Source organism: Labrus mixtus, chromosome 12 (assembly GCF_963584025.1).
Source record: "Labrus mixtus chromosome 12, fLabMix1.1, whole genome shotgun sequence".
Taxonomy (NCBI): domain Eukaryota; kingdom Metazoa; phylum Chordata; class Actinopteri; order Labriformes; family Labridae; genus Labrus; species Labrus mixtus.
The window spans coordinates 19,004,523-19,024,594 of NC_083623.1; positions in this window are offsets into that span (position 1 = coordinate 19,004,523).

Genomic DNA, 20,072 nt, shown 5'->3' on the forward strand with positions numbered 1-20,072 from the left:
CTGAGCGTGTTCCTGTTTGTGTCACACTTTTTACCTCTAAATGTTTAGCAAAGATTGCCCCATGTGCCAAATTAAGAGCTTTCACTAATGGTGTTTTTTTTTAAAGAACATTTCTCTCCCTCTTGTGCATTTCTTGTTAATGACTGTGAGGAAAGGAATGAAAGGTGACAAATGAGCAGCAGTGTGTTCATGTCGGGTGCACTGGGAGCAGATGCTGTGAGCATTTACACCTTAGTGTCAACATGTTCTCTTCTTAAACCAACAGGTTTATCACTCTTTTTTTGTCCATGTCTTCCTATCAGTTAAACCCAGTTTTCCTCCCACTCCCGGTCATCCCCTCCCTCCTCCCCATCCCAGGTACAGTTAGTTAGTTACAGATTCATTAACACCCACTTCAGTCCGAGTCCTCTCTGGGTTTCCTTCTGTTCTGTCAAGTTTATTTTTGTATTTGTCTCTCCCTGATTCTGTTACTTTCTCCATGTTGTTGAGGCTCTGAGCTTCCTCCTCTCTCACTTCCTCAAATCTTTCTGCACTGTTAAACTCTCTAACACGGACTCTGCATTGTTCAACTGTCGCAGCTCCTCAAGCCATCCCTCTCTCTCTCGCTCTCCTTCGTTCTCTTCTGCCTCCTGTACTAAATGATCCCTCTCTCTCCCTCTCTCTCTCTCTCTCTCTCTCTCTGCCCGATGCCTCACTTTTGCCAAACCATTGTCCTTCCATCATCATTTCCTCTGTGGGCCAAATGGCAGGCTCATTCTGCCTTTTCTTCTTTGGTCATTTCCTTCTTTCATTATGGTAATGACCTCTATCAGTGGCCTACATGAGTGCTGCTGTCAGAAATGACAGATTAGAGGTGGGGCTTTAACTAAAAAACTATTTACCACATTATTATACAAGCCCTGAATTTATTTCATTGACTAAAAAAATAGATATTTGTTTCTGTCTTGGGTGCAAATTTATGCACACATATATTTCAAAAATCCCTATACGAAATGTTTGAGTTTAAACCTTATACCAAAAAATCTCAAGCTTAGAGATGTCTGAACACTACTATCCAAATCTGTACAATTGTTGGTCATCTCCTCACCGAGAGATTCACTAGCTCTCTGGCTGTCAGCAGAGTGTGAAGAGAGAGGCCTTATTAAAAAAAAAAACAGTCCAATATTTAGCCTCTCTCCTGACTTTGTTTTCATGGATACAGTTCATCGTTCTCTTCACACTCATCCACACTATCAGATCATTTGCTTTAATTTGAACTTCAGCAGATCCATCTGGTCTTTTTTCTCTCTCCCCGTCTCCTTCTCGCTCTCGGTGGGGTCTGCGCTCTCAGAGCAGAGGTAAACAAAGCTCTGCTTATTTAGCCTGTAAGTGCACATCATTAGATACCCTGCTGAATGCACTGACCACAGAAACAGTAAATCTGCTCTGGCACCGCGTCGGCCCCTCCATTTGTGCTGCTGAATAATTACACACCCCGACAAAGACTCACCAACTCCCTCTGAGGCCATTGTCACCATTCAGTGGCTGCCACAGCAATTAACTGCTTTGCCTCGCACGTGAGAGCACAATCATGTAAAGGTAAACTAAATATTTGTGGGAATGTGTTGGTAAATATGTATGAAAAAATCTTTAAATGGGTGAAATAGTCAGCGGCATTCAGTGACTGCCAGAACGTCAGGAGTCGGTTCCTCTATCTTCGTCTAATGTCCCCACATGCTCTCTGAATATTTATGTTGTCTTCGATCAAAGCTGTTGAAGAAAAAAAAAAAAAATCTTATGGATGGATGCAGCTCTGTCTCCATGCCTCTGTATCTCTCCTCTGTCCATGGCTGCACTAAAAAACTGACAGGCCCTTATTGATCTCCACTGTTCAGGGGCTCTCTCTATATAAACATGACAGCCAGCGGGGGCACATTCCCATAGTTAGATATGTCCAAAAGTTTGTGTTGGTTTGTCTGAGAATGATACACCTGCACATATTACTGTGTAATAAATCATGAATAGAGTAATTATTCAACTTTTTTGTACAGAGGACCAAGAATGGGTGTGTCTGTAAAGTCCTGCTTTTTGTTATAAATCACCTTTTTCCCTGTGGTTTACTTTGTTTCTCTTGTCTGCAATTCTGTTAATATGGATCATGAAAATGGTTTTCTCCAAGCTCACATATTGTCATATTCTTTTTCAAGCATTGGCAGCGCAAATAAAAAATCTCCGCTTGAAACAAAATCAGACATTGTGACCTTTTGGTCATTGATTTTAGCCAGGTGTGCTAGCTGGTGGACGGCAGCAGAGCCCAAACTGTGACCATCACAACATGGTCCCCAGAGCACAGCAGGTGTCATGGCCTCACTTTGACTCGATCAGAAAACGGGAAGAGAACACAGTAGAAGCAGGACTCCTGTGAGAAGCTGTTACTCTTCTTTGTCTTTCTTTGCTGCAACCACACAGGGAGACAGTTGTGTGGTTGTCCTGAAAGTAACAACACAAATAAATTGGGGTTAAATATATTTGGTCCGCTTCATGGTATCCAACTCTTTTAAAGGAATCAGACTGGATCATCAGTGTGTCTGACTGAGCGTCACCCCTGGAGTACATTAGCAGCACTTCATTTGTTATTGTTTTTATTTTTCTGCAGAGCCTTTCAATCTATCATCAATACAACCTCTCGTTGTCAGCATCACTCGTGGGAGCGCAGTAATGAACAGACAGGAAGTAGAATCTGAAATCACTGAACAGTTATTGAAGTACTGGGTAAAAGGAGGAGCCAGGTGATAATCCTGTGATGAGCCTTGATATGTATTGAACATGAGATGATTAAAGTTTCAGAAGGCTCACACTGGGGGAGCTGGATGAAGACAAGAGAGGGAGTGAGGGAGGATGGCAGGAGCTTTGAAATTAGCTTCAGATCCAGGAGAAAACCACAATGTAGAGTAGACCAAAAAGAGAGTGAAACTATCGTCAACAGAAGATGACAATTTCCAGCTCAGCAGGGGGTCTTAAAGAAAACTCTGCTATATTATGTTGTGTGCACATTACAGTTACTTAAGTAGGTTGTTGGATATATGCTTTTACTAATACTTGTTTTTGTAGCTTTTAGCAATGTTTGAATTTGTTTTGTTTTTTTAGGGAGCCTTTTATAAAATCTGGCCAGGGACAACAGATGAAAATTAGCCTTTTGGCTAACTCTGGCATATTTACTGAAATGTTTATTAATATGCAATGTCCCTGTAAAATTAAATAGAAAAAATTATGGAGACAGCTGAAAATAGGTAACACATGGCTGGGTTACTGTCCGAGGGAAGCATAGCATGTGGGCGGCAGTAGCTCAGTCTGTAGGGACTTGGGTTGGGAATCGGAAGGTTGCCGGTTCAAGTCCCGGCACGGACCAAGTCCGGAAATTGGTCTGGTAGCTGGAGAGGTGCCAGGCCACTTCCTGAGCACTGCCGAGGTGCCCTTGAGCAAGGCACCCAACCCCCCCCCCCCACAAGCTCAGGAGCGCCCGCCGTAGGGCAGCCCCCTCACTCTGAGACCTCTCCATTAGTGCATGTCCACAGGATCCTGTTTGTGCATGTGTGTGTATTTCAGTTCATGTTTGTGTAGCATGTTTACTAGACAGAGTGTAAAAACGAATTTCCCCTCGCGGGATCAATAAAGTATAAATTCTTAATTCTTCTTCTTCTATAGTCGAAAATCGAAGCACACGGTTCCCCACCAACCACTTCACGTTGGCAGTCTTTTTGGGGAAAACCTGGTCTGCTAGCTAGAGACAGCATCCATCCCACTATGGACGGTGCAGCTCTATTATCTAGAAACATAGCAGAGGTTATTAGTCCAAAACCTGGACAACAACACAGAGTTCAGACCAGGAGGCTGAGCTGCAGTCTTGCACACTTCTCTGCGCCTCCCTTAGATCTGTCTCCCAGTCACTATAGCTGTAATTCTGAATCGAACTGTAGTTATACTATAGGTATTGTGTCTGTCCCCCGGCCCAGACCCGTTTTTATAAGTCAAATTACGTCCAAATTACGAATACGATTTTGCTAAAAAATCAGAAAATTCACTGCACTGCGGACTTCCGAACATTAGGTCCTTAGCATCCAAATCTCTTTTAGTGTATGATCTGATATCAGATCAGCATATTGATTTACTTTGTTTAACTGAAACCTGGCTGTGTCGAGGTAAATGTGTTAGTTTAAATGAATCCACTCCTCCCAGTCATTTTAATACTCACATACCTCGAGAGACCGGACGAGGTGGTGGAGTAGCAGCTATTTTTAATTCTAGTCTTCTAGTTAACCCTCGACCAAAGCTGAAATTTTCTTCTTTTGAAAGCCTTGTTCTTAGTCTTTCACATCCAGTCTCAAGAACCTTTCAGCCAGTTCTAGTTGTTGTAGTTTACCGCCCTCCTGGCCCATATTCTGAGTTTCTATCTGAATTTGCAGAATTTTTATCAGATTTAGTCCTTAGCAGTGATAGAATAATTGTTGTAGGTGACTTCAATATCCATGTGGATGTTGATAATGATAGCATTAGCACAGCTTTCATGTCATTATTAGATTCTATTGGTTTCACCCAGGGTGTAAACGAACCTACTCATTGTTTTAACCACACCCTGGATCTTGTTTTAGCTTATGGCATTGAAATCCAAAACCTTACAGTTTTCCTAGAAAATCCTCTTCTATCAGACCATTTCCTTATTACTTTCGACTTTGTCCTACCAGAATTATCTCTGCTTAATAAAAATGTGCTCTCTAGAAGTTTATCTGATAGTGCTGTAGTTAGATTTAAGGAAGCTATTTCAGCTGCTTTTGATTCAGTACCGTGTTTCAACCCAGTTGGAACTCTTGTGATAGCTTTAGTCCCTCTCAGCTAGATCAGTTTGTTGATAGTGCCGTGGATTCGATGAGAGTTACTCTTGATTCGATTGCTCCCCTAAAACAGAAGGTTGTCAAGCGGCGGAGAATAGCTCCATGGTTCAACTCAGAAACCCGTACTCTGAAACAATCGTCGCAAAATTTTTAAAGAATATGCAAGCTTCCTACTACTCCTCTCTAATCGAGGAAAACAAAAGCAATCCTAGATACCTTTTCAGCACTGTAGCCAGGCTGACAGAGAGTCATAGCTCCATTGAGCCTTGTATTCCTTTAGCCCTCAGCAGTAATGATTTCCTTAGCTTTTTCAACAACAAAATTCTAGACATAAGAGACAAAATTAGTAACCTCCTGCCCTCACCTGGTGCAGATATTAGTCTAGACTATTTTTCTCCAATCGACCTTTCAGAGCTAAATTCAATTATTTCTGCGTCGAAACCGTCAACCTGTCTTTTAGACCCAATCCCAACAAAGCTGTTTAAGGAAGTATTTCCCTTAGTTAGCAACTCTATATTAGATATGATCAATATGTCTTTACTGGCAGGCTATGTACCACAGTCATTTAAAGTAGTGGTAGTCAAACCTCTACTCAAAAAAAACTACTCTAGATTCAAGAACTCTAGCTAACTATAGGCCTATATCCAACCTTCCTTTTATCTCAAAGATCCTGGAGAAAGTGGTAGCTAATCAGCTGTGTGACTTTCTCCATGACAACAGTTTATTTGAGGAGTTTCAGTCAGGATTTAGAGTCCACCATAGCACTGAGACTGCACTAGTTAAAGTTACAAACGATCTACTTCTAGCTTCAGACAGGGGACTTCTCTCTGTGCTCATCTTGTTAGATCTTAGTGCTGCTTTTGACACCATTGACCATCAGATCCTACTATACAGACTAGAACATTTACTTGGAATTACAGGGACTGCTTTAAGTTGGTTTGAATCCTACTTATCAGACTGATCTCAGTTTGTACATGTTAATGATAAGTCCTCTATGCACACCAAAGTTAGCCATGGAGTGCCACAAAGTTCAGTGCTTGGACCAATTCTCTTTACATTATATATGCTTCCTCTGGGAAATATTATGAGGAAACACTCCATACAGTTTCATTGTTATGCAGATGATACTCAGCTTTCTGTATCAATGAAGCCCGATGGCACCAGTCAGTTATGTAAGCTAGAAATGTGCCTTAAAGACATTAGGACCTGGATGACCAGAATTGTTTTGCTACTAAACTCAGACAAGACTTAAAGAGCCCATATTATGCCCTTTTTGGGGTTTGTATATTTAATCTATGTTCCTACTTTTGTATGTTCACAATAGCTAAAGTCCGAAAAAGGTGTCTGTTTTCATGTACTGCTCCTCCTTGCTCCCTCTCTGCTCTGAGTCTGTCAGCTACACTCTGCTGAGCCCACACTGGAGAGCCCCACGTGGGCCAAGTCTGCTCTGATTGGTCGGCCTGTCGGCTCTGCCGTAATTGGTCAGTCACTCACTCTCGGAAATGTCCCGCCTCTTTTACCATATTTGGAATGTAGCCACTGGCTCTGTCCGAGGGGAGCAAAAACATTAGCACCTTAGCACTACTGTGCTACCACAGGCTGCGGCATAGGACACTATGAAAACACACTAAAGAGCATATAAAACCAGAAAAAGCATAATATGGGACCTTTAAGTTATTGTGCTAGGCCCTAAAAACCTCAGAGAGACTTTTTCTAGTGATTTGACTGTCCTTAATGACATCAGCCTGGCATCTAGCACCACTGTTAGGAATCTAGGAGTTCTATTTGATCAAGATATGTCCTTTAGCTCTCGCATCAGGCAAATTTCAAGAACAGCCTACTTTCACCTTCGTAATATATCCAAGATCAGGAATATCCTGTCGCAAAATGATGCAGAAAAACTAGTTCATGCATTTGTTACCTCCAGATTGGATTATTGTAATTCTCTTTTGTCAGGGTGCTCTGGTAAGTCTCTAAAGACTCTTCAACTAGTCCAGAATGCTGCAGCTCGTGTACTGACCAGAACTAGGAAAAGGGACCACATTACTCCTTTGTTGGCTTCTCTGCACTGGCTCCCTATACAGTCTAGAATAGAATTCAAGATCCTTCTTCTCACTTACAAAGCTCTAAATGGCCAGGCGCCATCTTATCTTAAAGAGCTACTAGTGCCGTACTACCCCTCGAGAACATTACGGTCCCAGAATGCAGGCCTACTAGTGGTACCTACAGTCTCCTTTTTGATAAAAAAGTCATGATGGATAGGCCGGATCTTTGTAATATAGCAATAATTAAGGTATTTTACCTGCTTTTTGTGTCTCGAGATAACACTTGTTATAAGTTGACGCTATACAAATAAAAATTGATTGATTGATTGAATTGACATGGGAGAAAGAGATTTCCTAACAGCATGAAAGAATGTCATCCAGCCTGATGTTTGTTGCTTTTTACTGATAGACATAAACTGATGATTCATCCAGTCTCATTATATCATAAAGATTGCCTGTAACAAATCAATCTTACAGCTGATATAGAACTGTCAAAGGGCACTGCGTTATTTGTATTTATCCCTGATATTTTAACATGAATTGAAATTATACCCTCAAATGTCTTCCTGAATACTAGAGGCTGTCTTTGAGGAAAACAATCTTCATCTTAATTAGAAATACTTCATCTTTCACCGTAGATTTCATTTATTATACAGAGGGCTTTTTGTAAAAGCTGAAGGATTAGTGTAGGTGAGTCAAGTGTCTCTTTATCTGACTTTCAGTGTTTGAACAGTTTTGAAATTGTAAATACTTGGAGCCAGAGGTCCGTTGCACATTTTTGTTCTCTGTAAGTGGTTTAGTGGTGCATGTGTTGGAGGATATTTGAATGCTAAAAGTCAGCTTGTCTGACACTGAGCTGAGACAAACCTGTCAGATCTTTCTGCCTCTTTCTTCAGGTCAATAAGGTCAGTTTGGATAAAGACAGGGTTTATGAAGATTGCCGACATTGCCACTATTTTTGCAATGTATTGTCCATTTCACATTCAGAGCATGTCTCATTACATGCATACATCAAACTTTAATTGGTCTGACACAGTATAAACTAACCATTATTATTTTCCGTCTCTGTTGTACTTTCTATCAGCCTTGCATGAATTCTTTATAAGCTAATTTCCCATGAACACAGACATCATCAACCTATTTGTAGACAAACGAATCTGCTGACAGGCGTCCACAACAGAGTCGTAAAGAAACTGTGGACCTCGAGGGAGCAAAGTGAGGATTAAGCTGTGATTTTCCTGAGATGATACATGGAAGGTTTGGAATGTTAACAACATGCTGTGATTGGATGTTTACCAGGAGCGATCACACCGGGTCATCTGGTATCTGGAAAATGGGGGACGGGATTTCTCAGCATATCTCACACCCTTACCACACAGTCAGGCTATTGCAATCTCTTAACAGTAAAAAATAAATATTGAGAGCCATCTTTGAAATTTAAGAAAAAAAATCCACATGACTTTGAAACAGTTGGCAGATGTGGGATAATAACACAACAGGTCAAAGAACAGGTTCATGCAAGTTTTATCTTCGTGTCATGTCATTCTCTCTGTGACAGGATGTTCCACACCATCACCTCTGCATCCTCGCCTGGCTCCTCCTGTGCCTGCCTTTCTGTCTTCTCTGTAGGGGTTTGGATACCAGCTGACCTTTTGTACCAACAATGGAGCTCAGCATTCCCCCATCAAACCACCTGTCTTTGCTGTCATATTTTTGCAAACCTAGCCACGGCTCTTTTTGTTCTGCATCTGCTTTAGATGTAGCTGCACATGAATTTTTAACCTACTGGAGGAAATGAAACAGACACAGAGACGGGCTACGGTTCTGAAAACCATTACAATTCCAAAATAGAAGATCCTTCAGGGACCTGGTTGTTTGCTGGTACAGTATTGTGGGCTTTACAGAGACTGTGGATTGTGGAATCCGTACTGTACATCTTTTCTCTAAGCAATGCACAAAGGTCATTGTTCTCTCTGATATGTGACTTATCAAAAACCTTCATGTCTGACATCACTACACAATCATTGGACCGCTTATAAAGATTAATCTTTGAGACTCTCTCTTCCATTTCCGATGATGCTTGACTCCTCATCCTCATCTCTTTAGAACTACAGATATGTCAAATCTCACGTCAGCATAAAGGAAAACACCGAACCAAAACACAGGCCATGGTCAGACACATTTCCCTACACTTTCTTGTCCAGCTGATCACCAGGAGTTACCCCAGGATGTACTTTCTGACACGTGTTCAAATGAGTCAAGGCCACACAGTTTGTATCTTTTTTATATTTTGGCTCTAATAACAAACCTGCCAGATATACTGCAGCCGTAATCAGATGAGATACTTCTGGGAAATTACAGTTCGTAATGTTTGAAGAGGAGGATAATATCCCTGCTCAAATGGGAAATGAATAAATTGTCTCTATAACATAATTTGTTAAGTGCTGGGTTAGCTTGTAATGCATGATTGTGCTGTGTGTTCTTTTAATGTGTGGCTTAAATGTTGTTGTCTATAAGACCTGTGTGTGATGTCAAATTGTTTTTTAGTTTGTTCTTACTATATTGTCTTTTTTTTTTTTTTACAAATGTACATTGTCTGATATTGTCCTGAAAGGTGCATTATAAGTCAAATGTATTATTATAATACAAAAAAATCAAATAATCAATTAAGGAAACCAATTAAATGAGATTACTAAACCTGCTTAATTTCAACGGATCAGTCACAGAAAACATTGTAGAAGTTAACCTTTATTTGTTTTGACAATGGTGACAGAACAGTGGTTGTTTTCTGTAGGTAATATAACTAGTTAAATACCATTCTCTTCACTGAAGTTAACACACCTAAAATGATCATTAGAGATTATGAAGTACCTTTTCTTCTTCATCACACTCCATCGCAGTGCCATCAATTTGAAAGTTATTTTCAACAAACCAGAAGTCAACTAAGTTCACTGTTATCAATCACTGTCAGTGAAGCGTCTTTATTGAATCAACTAATTACTTTCTAATTGCTTGTTGCTGAGGTGGAGCTTTTTTTCCTCACTGGGCTGATTGTGTCTTAAATTACAGTGCAGGTGTACGGCAGCTTTGTGCGTCTGCCTCTCATTGTCTCTGCATCATTACAGGAGGAGGTCTTATGTGGTCAGTGACCTGTGAAATGTCCTGATCTCTGTCAGTGCAGCTCTTGTTGTCTCAGCTCCAAAGGTCTCAGTTCCTTTCATTGTCAGTCATCAAGACAGAGAAAGAGAAACACAAATAACCTTTGATTCTTGTTCTGCTGTTCATGTGATCCATTGCTAGTGCTGTCACCATGAGCTACAGCAGCTCAATGACAGTCCAGTTTCATTCATAATTCAGTTGTTTTTATTAAAAAAAAGGGACGACTCTGTCCTACAACACAGCTCTCCATCAATCTCCATGATTTGCTTTTTTTTTTTATTCTCCAGCTGCAATCAAAGTTAAGAAATTAGCGTCTCCAGATCACGTTAAATAAGTGCACAGAAAGAACTGTCAATGTCAGATTGAAAATGGAACCATGACTCAATGAAGTGATACAGGAAGTGCTGCTAGGGGGCAATTTATATTGTCAAACACCAAGCATGCTCGGTGACGCACAAGAAAGTGTTATATATAACACCTAGGTTTATTGTGGATGATACTTATTACCAAAGTCTAACCAGACACTGCATATGTATTAGCAGAGCCCTATGGGGCAAAATGGCCCGATCATCATATTTCATGACCCTTAAGGATCTGGGTTGAGCTTTCATTACCAGATAAAAAGGCTTTAATTCTGCTTAAAAATGTATTGTGGTCAAAGACACATAAAGCATATTTTGTTTAGAAGTTTATTGAGCAGGGATAAATACATTGTACATTGTTTCATGTAAAATAGATGCCATGCATACATGTTTCTAGTCAAGACTAATTTGCAACCCCTGTCCCTGGTTAGGCCTTTACTAAAAGTTACACACAAATAAGAATAAAGAACACGTCAAATACAGGAGACATAAGGACAAAAACAAGGACAACGGTACATATAGATGTATCAGGCAGAAACTCAAGAAAGATAAAAAAAAAAAAAAAAAAAATGTAGTAGTTCTAATTGAAACCCTGTCAATTTGTATCAAACGATGTAATGATGTGACCAGAAATCTCTTTATGTGTGACCTGCATATTTTCCTGCTAAATGAGACATGTTCGATGATGTGCCAGAGGGGAAAAAAGAAGCAGCACACACTGTTCAGATCATCACAGAGAACCAAGCTAGAAGAGCAGGGACCTCATTCAAAGGCTTTATACTGTGTGCCAGATTTTCAATGGCGCTGCACCCATGCTGTGGCAAACGGGCAAAAAATTTCGAAAACCTGCCAGAGAAAAAAATATTTAAAGCTTCCGTAGCCCACAAACATGAACACTTAATCTTTTCTACAATTTGTGAATAAATTAATTATTCATCCAGCTATATTTTCTGAGCTCCTCCTCAGTCTTAGTGATGCGCAATTGAGGAAAAGAGGACCCATTTTGATGATGAGGTGGGATGTGATTAATTCCTGGGCATATCTTTTGGCTTTATCACTCGTGACTTGATTCATCAGACCTCGGGAACCAAAGAAGAGCATTTTAAATCAATCAATCATTATTTGTTTAGCGCCAATTCACAACAACTGTTAACTAGAGATGCTTTAAAAAAAAGCATATGGGATATTAATTATGCACACAAGATTTTTCCTTTGTATTCGTTACGTTCCCTTTGTCCCTCTTCCTTGCCGCTGAGGTGGGACCGGAGCAGGCCGTGCGTGAATGAGGAAGGAGATTGTTTAGGGGACGACACAGTCCGATGGTGGTGGCTGGGCTTCAGGCGGTGGTTGAGAGTCATGTTCAGAGTCATGATCCTAGATCAGCATTTAAGCAGGACTTGTCTTTAAACCATGTCGTGATGATGTCACCTCTCAGCATGTATGGGCGGCTCACTACAGAGGTGTAACAATAAATGTTGAACAATGAGCCAAAAACAAATATTGGGGCCTGGAGCAGTGTGAGTGCAGGCCAGCGTGGGACTTGAGTCATGGGACAACTGGGCCAAGTGTGAGTGCGCACTTTGTGTCATCTTGGCGAAGACCCCCTAACCTTTAAACCAAGTAAATCACAAGCTTTCCCGGAAACCAAACCAGTCACTGTTTTGTCTAAACCCATCGAGACCTGGGGCGCTGGTGGTGAAGTGGTTATTGAGCGCGCCCCATGTATGGAGGCTGCAGTCCTCCAAGTGGGCGGCCCAGGTTCGAATCCCACCTGTGGCTCCCTTCACGCATGTCATTCCCCAACTCTCTCTCCCTGATTTCCAACTCTATCCACTGTCCTATCTCTCCATTAAAGGCCCAAAAAGCCCAAAAATAAATCTTTAAACCCATCAAGACCTAACCTTTGTGTTAACAAACATCCTTCAAAGATATCAGTCTACCCCTAAATTGCTCACTTACAGGGCAATTTGAAACTTAACATTTTAATGTTTAATTTTGGGGGATGATCTTGTTTATTTGCTATTTGTATTGTCACTGCAAATGTTTACTGTTGTTTCAAAGACTTCATCTTTGAGTAATAAATAAAATGTATCATTTTCTCTACAAGAAGTAAACCTAATGGCTGCATTATCAAGTTCTGCATTGGACACCAACAGCACGTCTGAGTTGTTGTTGCAGTTATCGCTGGTATTAAAGTTTATTAGACAGTGACGGATGATGTCGAGACATTTTTAGCCTCCCTAAATGTCCCACCCAGGCCAAGTACCAGCAGAGTTATGGCATACTTGACATTGATGAGTTTTTGAACCAATGAGAAACAGGGAGCTCTTTCATTTCTTGTACTCAAAGACACGGCCTCATTCGATCACCTTAACAACCTCATTTAAATGAGCCTAATGAATCTCAATAATGTCCGGGCACGGCCAGGACAAGTGTGACTGTTCTCTCGAGCAGTGTCCTCTGTATACACTCTGTCATATCTCCCATTGTGATGCCTGTCTCCATAGAAAACACCACCTTTTATACAGTGTTCTATCGTGGTTTCATATTAATGTTAGCTATTTGTCTAATGCCAAAATAATGTTATTTATCTTTTCAAAACTAAAGGATATCTATTATACTTACTTTCACCATTAATTAAGTCAATCTGGAACACCTATTGAGTAGAGTTGTGAGATCTGTTGCTCAAAAAACTCCTTATTTAGCTGATACTGCTGTCAGTAAAATTCCTCAACTCCAATTGGCCAGCTCTGTTTGCAGTCACAGGGACATGTGTGCGCTTCCGGGAAGGCATGTCCTCGAAAAAAGCTGCAGGGGTCGGCATGTCCTACAACTTTGTTCCATGCTTTGTTCTTAAACGTCGGCAGCACCTGACATCAGGTTCTGGCCAAGTTTCGCAAAGTTCTCGTAACCTTTAGTTCAGAGCAGCAGGAAACCACGTGATTATGCCAACAACTGTGTATCTTCTATCTAAAAAGAAAAAAAACGTTCCCGAGGTTTAGTATCACATCCAACATCATAACATTATGTAAGTATTTAAATATGGATCAGTATCATAAATCTCCTTTAATGCTGGGTAAATTGCAAACATGTTAAAATCCCACAGCCAGGCACGTTAGCAATGTCACTCAGATAAAGGACTATAATTATAAACACAGATCAATATGCAGATGAGCTTCATGATGTGGTCATAACCACCACAGCCGACCCATAATCCTGCCAAAGACTGATGTAAAACACATCGAGTGGAACGTGCAGGAAATCAATGCCCTCTCTTATTGGGGCTGAAACCTGACAGCTTGATAAGCTTCAGAGGGAATATGCTCCCTCTTTCTCTTCTTCTTTCTCCACTTCCTGCTGTAACTATATCCTGTCCGTACAAGGGATTTAACAGCTCAACCCCGCACACTATTTCAGATTACAAGCTGCTGTCAACAGGTGCACAGGGAAGCAGAGTGCAAGGTTGTGTAAGGGAAACATGAATCTATGTGTACAGCAGAGGTGACTTTAAATTCAGCCTCCAGGGGCAACATTACCTCAATCAGATATTGAAGAGGGGCTTTGCACACTTCTGGACAAAAAGATCTTCACTCATAAACTAACTGTATCATCTTCTCAGTAACTCATAAGTATAATTAGGGAAAATACAGAGCGGTTTTTATTTAATAACCATTTGAACTGCTTTTAAGCACACAACTAAGTGTTTCAGTGTGCATGTAGTGATGTTATTCTATCCCACATATTTGCTCATTGGTATTCTAGTTTTAAATTTGGCTGCAAAGCAGTTTTCAGTAACCTGACTCACCCATGTGTGAGTGATCATCGAACTCATGAATATAAATGTTCTCTCTCTACAGCTGAAACACTTTCATCCATCGCGCTATCAAAAAACAAGTAAATCACATATCCAAAATTAAATCACTTTATACATACCAAAGGGACTTAATATTGTTAAAAATATTTCTCTGTCTTTTTTCAAGTCCTAGTTTTCTTTTTTTTTTTTCTCAGATTTGATGTTTGCATGTACCTGCTCCAGTCTGTCGAGTGGTGATAGTGTATACTGCCATCCAGGGGAGTTTGTACTTCACACACTTTTGTTCGTTTGAATCTGGACAAAGCTGTCTTATTGTTATTTATTTTTCCTTTTTTTCTAACATTGTGTACACTTTCAAAAACAAAAGCTCTGAGAAATCAGCTGAAGTCGCAGAAACCGTTTTTCTTTTCAATTGTATCTTTAGACACGAGATGTGGACCTTGAAATCTCTTTTGTCATCTGTATAGAAAAGCATTAGCATCTGAAAAACCAACAACTGTAGACCAAAATCAAGAGGAGCTCAGAGGGCAGTTTGAAAGACGGCTCCAAACAGACTCAAGCATAGTTCTGTTTGTCCCCCTGCTGCGTTGTAGTTCACGGTTATTTCTCACTTCCTTTAAGACTCTTCTGTGTCTAATGATCCCAGCGTGTCTCTCCAGTGTATATCTTACCCCAAGCAGAGCGCTGTTTGGACTCCCCCCTGTGCTCACAGGAGCTCCGAGCCGCACTGACCGCTTCATCTTGTGGGATAAACCAGTCTTTCAGTCTCCTATCAAACCCTGGGGGAGCAGAGCTGGGACTGCAACACTGAAACCTCAAAGGTTGGAGCTCTCTCATAGGTAACTCTTGTGACTGTTTATGCACCGCTTTATGTGCACTTTTTGGACTGATAAAATCTCAGCCAGTAGTTAAATTCTCTGCTCTGCAGTAGTAGTGTCACAGAAAATAAACCTGCATTCACACTTTGATAATTGTTGAGCCCTCTTATGAGGCTTGAATTTCCACTATTAGTGAACTTTATATTTCCTATAACAAGAATGTTGCTGTGAAGGGAGTAAAATGCTGCGAAAATACTGGATAGTAATTGTTAAACTTTAGTCATGAAGGGTTTCCATCTGACAGCCCTGTGAAGCAGATTGTGCTGTATTTCAATGAATACAATTATTTTTTCTGGGAATTACAATCAGGCCAAATATCCATTTTCAATGCCAAGAGTTCATCTGATTGGAGCAGATGAATCTGCTTGTAGTGCTCTCATACTGTTGGGGCTGTGGATCCATAATAAGGTGCATTTGCAGTATGTACTGGCCACTAGGGCTGTGCAGTTAATTGGGATTTGAAGCTAAAGCTAACAATTAGCTGTGATAAGCTACACTGGTTTTTGGTGCCAATTGTGTAGGGACTCAGACATTTATTTGAATTCATTTTGGATTTAGAAAGGACATTCAAACACAGGTGTTATGTTAAACATGCAGAACGGCAGGCAGACAGAAGCTGTGAGTTCAAGCTTATTATGCACTCTTCACTTTTGTTTTATCGCAATTTACGGCGTTATCGCAATATTTCACAATGTTATTGCACAACATAAAATGTTCTCATATCTTGCAGGCTTACTGGCCACTTGCTTTGCCTGTATTTTCAGAGAGTGTGACAGCTCTTAATTTGAAGCACTATATGGGTCTGAAAGTAGCATCTACAACATATGACCTACATTGATGCTTAGCTCGTATGTTTCTTTCTCTGCCACAAACATTCCAGTATTTTGCTCCAAGATTGCAAACATTAAAGGAATATGAAAATTCAACATCCTGCACTCTTGGCTGAGAAGGTCTTATTTCCATTTATATTGTGATATCAATTGCAATTTGATTCATTGTTTACCGCTAAATGGCTGTTTCCCCAGCAAGTACTCAGCTCTCACACACACAGAGCCACACAGTTTTCCCTCAATTTCAACCACAGAAGACAATATTATACAGTGGTCTCTGGGTCTCTGAGGCTGCTGCTGTGACAGGTGGAGGATACTTTCTTCCGCAAACACTGACCACGTATCAGGCAGGGTCACAGCCTGCTGGAGACCTCTGTCTCTCACTGTCCAGACCAGAGCCAACGGAGGCCAACAAGGCTGCTGACACGCTCCTCTGGGAGGTGTTACCATGACATAAAGAAGCCTCCACAGCTCACACGTCTGAGTACTAGTCACACTCCCTCTTAGCATCACTACTGCCGCTTGGTCCCACAAACACGTTCACAGTGCCGTAGCACCAAACTCCTCGCACTTTCTGTGAAGAGAAAAGAAGACTAAAAATGAGAGGGACAGAGGTTGATTTTGGAGGGCAAGGTTGCAACCTCTGAGCAGTCACAGGGTGTCAGCCTCACGTCTCTTTTCTCAAATGTGTGTGCGTCAAGAGAAGGGCCTGCCGAGCTGTCAGAGCCCCTCAACCAGAATTTCAGCGGAAGGGAAGTTTGGGTCTGTATCCGTAGCCCTTTCTGTGGTGCTTCAATAGTGTTTTCATAGTGTTGCGGGGCGTTTGTTTTTTAATGTGGTTGGTATGTTTTATCTCCATATCAGTTTACAATATTTTGAAGCTATTCATGTGAGAATTTGGATGAAAATAGAAATATTACCTTCGTTTATCCTGTCTTTTTTATCAGCCATCATACTGAATACACACCTTCCCTGTATTGGACACCACACTCTTTGGCATGTTGGAGCTCCCCTCCATGTCTCTTTGTCTCTTTGTTTTCCGTGCGATGCTCTGCTATGTTCCAGTAACATAGATTGGACAATCGCCTGGATGGTCCGACTTCAGCATTAGCCAAAGTCCAGAACCAATCCACTTCACATTAAGGTGTCAGCGTGTTGCCATGGAGAAGGGATACCTCGACAGAGTAAGCGAGTAGGGAAAGGCTGTTTGTGAACTCGCTCCTGGTCGGCTTGGGACTACACATTATTGGCAGAGCAGGACGAGGAAAAGAAGTGTCCCCCCCCCCCCCTTTCATTTAAAAAGACAATGATCCATAAATGCCAATGATACAAGACAATGTGATGGATGGTTTTGTCTTGCTCTACCTCTCGATCTTTCACTTGGCTGCCAGCCTTCTGTCTTTTTTTTCTCAGAGGAAAGCTATTATTTCAATCATCCTCCACATTTCTGCTAAATTCTCAGTTTCTGTCTGTGCTTGGCTAAAGGAAAGAAAAAGCCATACTGGCTGAGCAGACTTTTCAGCACGCTAGCTTTTCTTGATCTGTTAGTGGTGGACCTTAGCATGTGAAATAATTGTATCGTTGCACGCAATATAGCAATGCAGCCCGGACTGCTGTTAAGATATAACGAGAATTAAATGCATCTTCCCCCTCATATGCATTTAAATCACACTGTATTGGCAGCTCCAACACCGGACCACCAGCAATCCTGCTCCATGAGTTTTGGAAAAGATGAACTCATCAACCTGTCAGGATAAAAAAAAACCTGCACATTAACAGGCCTGATCACCTGCTGAGTGAGATCACACAGCAGTAAACCTCCTCCTCACCTGCTGTCTGTTATTTTCCTCTTTGCTGTAAAGGGATACACTGAACCTTAAAAGGTAGAACACAATCAACCTGTGTAGCACTGACCTGCACACTGCACACTGCTATCTCATTGTGTCCTGCAGTCGTGCTAATGGCATTTGGTGAGATTAGCTTTTCCCCGTGCTGTTGTTACTGATCTGCTGTGTGTGTGTGTGTGTGTGTTGGTGTGTAAGTGAATTGTTTCCTTTCCCTCAACCCTCCTCCGTTTTCTTTTCTTCAAAACCAGCCTTCCTCTCACAAAATTGCAACTCTTATCCTCATGTCATTCAGACATGAACTACATCTCATAGCAGTTAGGGATGGGACCTGGGTGTTATAGACACGGGCCCCTAACACAAGTACAAAAGCTACAAAGAGCAGGAGCTTGTGCTGAGTGCTGGTAGTTTTCTGCAGAATCCTGTACTCCTACTCTGTAACTACATGAATAAACTGGTGAAATACCTCAAACAGGAAGGTTGTATGGCTAAAACCATAAAAGAGACAATCATAAAAGGAAAAATAAAAAGAACAATAAGCAAGCATATTCTGTTTGTTCAGATGTTGATCTTGTTGGAGACTCACAGCAGTCAAGGCCCAGAGTCCTGAATCACCAGGAAGCCCCTAGGAGCCTATAGCAGATGGTAGACAGTGATGAGATGTAAAGCTGCCTACTACTGCGTGGTAGTGAAACACACGATGACAGATGTCAGTGTTTGCTGTGTCTGCGGAAATGGCTGATACGTTGGCCAAAGTAGGATTGTTGTCACTGCATTAAATCAGACAGGTTTACATTAAGACCTGATGCATCTTGACTTTTTACCTCCTCTCTTCAAGCCACTTGTTTCTGACATTTCTGCAACACACACAGGTTTGAGAGGAGGGAGGATCTGCCTAGCTTTGCTGTGCACGCATAATTGTGTGTGCTTGTACAGCATGTCAGTTGGCAGGAGGAGCAGATGATTAGCTGCTGCTTAATAGAAAAAGGATTGAGTTAGAACGTAGAAAAGGACAAACATGCACTTATTTGAGATACTGTGTGACCGTGTGAAGAGGTGGAAATGTGGATAGCAAATAAAATAGACAGAAAATGTCAGACACTGTTTCAGGACTGGCCTACGTGTAGCAGGTCAGTCGTTTTAATAAGCGTAGTGACTTAGTTCTCCTGGCTGCTGTGTGTATGTGTGTGCACATATTTTCACCTGTTGTATATATATGCATACAGGCTTGTGTTTCCAGTGCGTTTATGCCTTTATGTGTGTATTTATTTAACCTAATCTATGCATCAGTATTGTTCTTGTGCCTGGCCGATGTGCTCTTGCTGTGATGTCACTGATTAAAAACATTTTTTTTCCTTTCTTTTTCTGGTGAAACCAAAACTTTGGCCCATGAATTTCCTTCTTAAATAAAATGTGTCCCGTTTTGTCTGTGTTTTAGGTAAATGGGCTGAAGTACTAATAAGTGAATATCATGAGGCAGGTACAGGACTAAAGGGAAGCTGTCCAGTCAATGCTGGGAGTTGATGAGGAGTTTTCTGTAGAGAGGAGGAGGACAAGGTGAAGCATGGCTGGAGAGAAACAGTAAAGCTCACCGAACAGAGAACATATTACATCATTAAAAACATATAGCAGGCTATAGAAAACAACTCTTACCTTGAAAAGAGTCTGAATTTTTCTCACCCAAAGTCTCCAGGGCTCTCAGGTGGAATAGAGCTCTGAGGACTTTTCTGAGTAAATCATCTCAGTTTTCTTTTGTCTGAAGTCGACAGGTGGAGCTGGACTAAAAGAGCTGACAGTCTGTCTCCACCTCCACCCAGCTTCACTCCATCACTCTGTTTGATACTTTACCTTGGGATGTTTCCTATGACTGTTATTTTTTCTTTTGCCCCCCTAGCAATTACAAACTGTCAGATAAATTATTAAGTATAGATTGGTCAAGTTAGTGATACTCAATGTTTCAGGTCCTCTGTTGTCTGAGAAGTTGTTTAAAACAGAGCAGATTTGGTGTTGAACTAATGACATGAAGAGCTGTAGGAGTTTCAGTTTAACTGCTCGAATGCATTGTTAAATGTTTTAGAAATGAATTGTAAGAGAGTTTTTTCATTGATTTTGAAAGAAAATGTACTCATCCGTGCTTTCATCAGCCTGACCTCTCCCGTTAACACTTCTCATTCTCCTATGGGTGTGAAATATGAAAGATATGCGTGCATATACAAGGTGCAAATATGACAGTTCCATTGGTTGAAACTCCTAGCTTTCATTTCTTTTGATT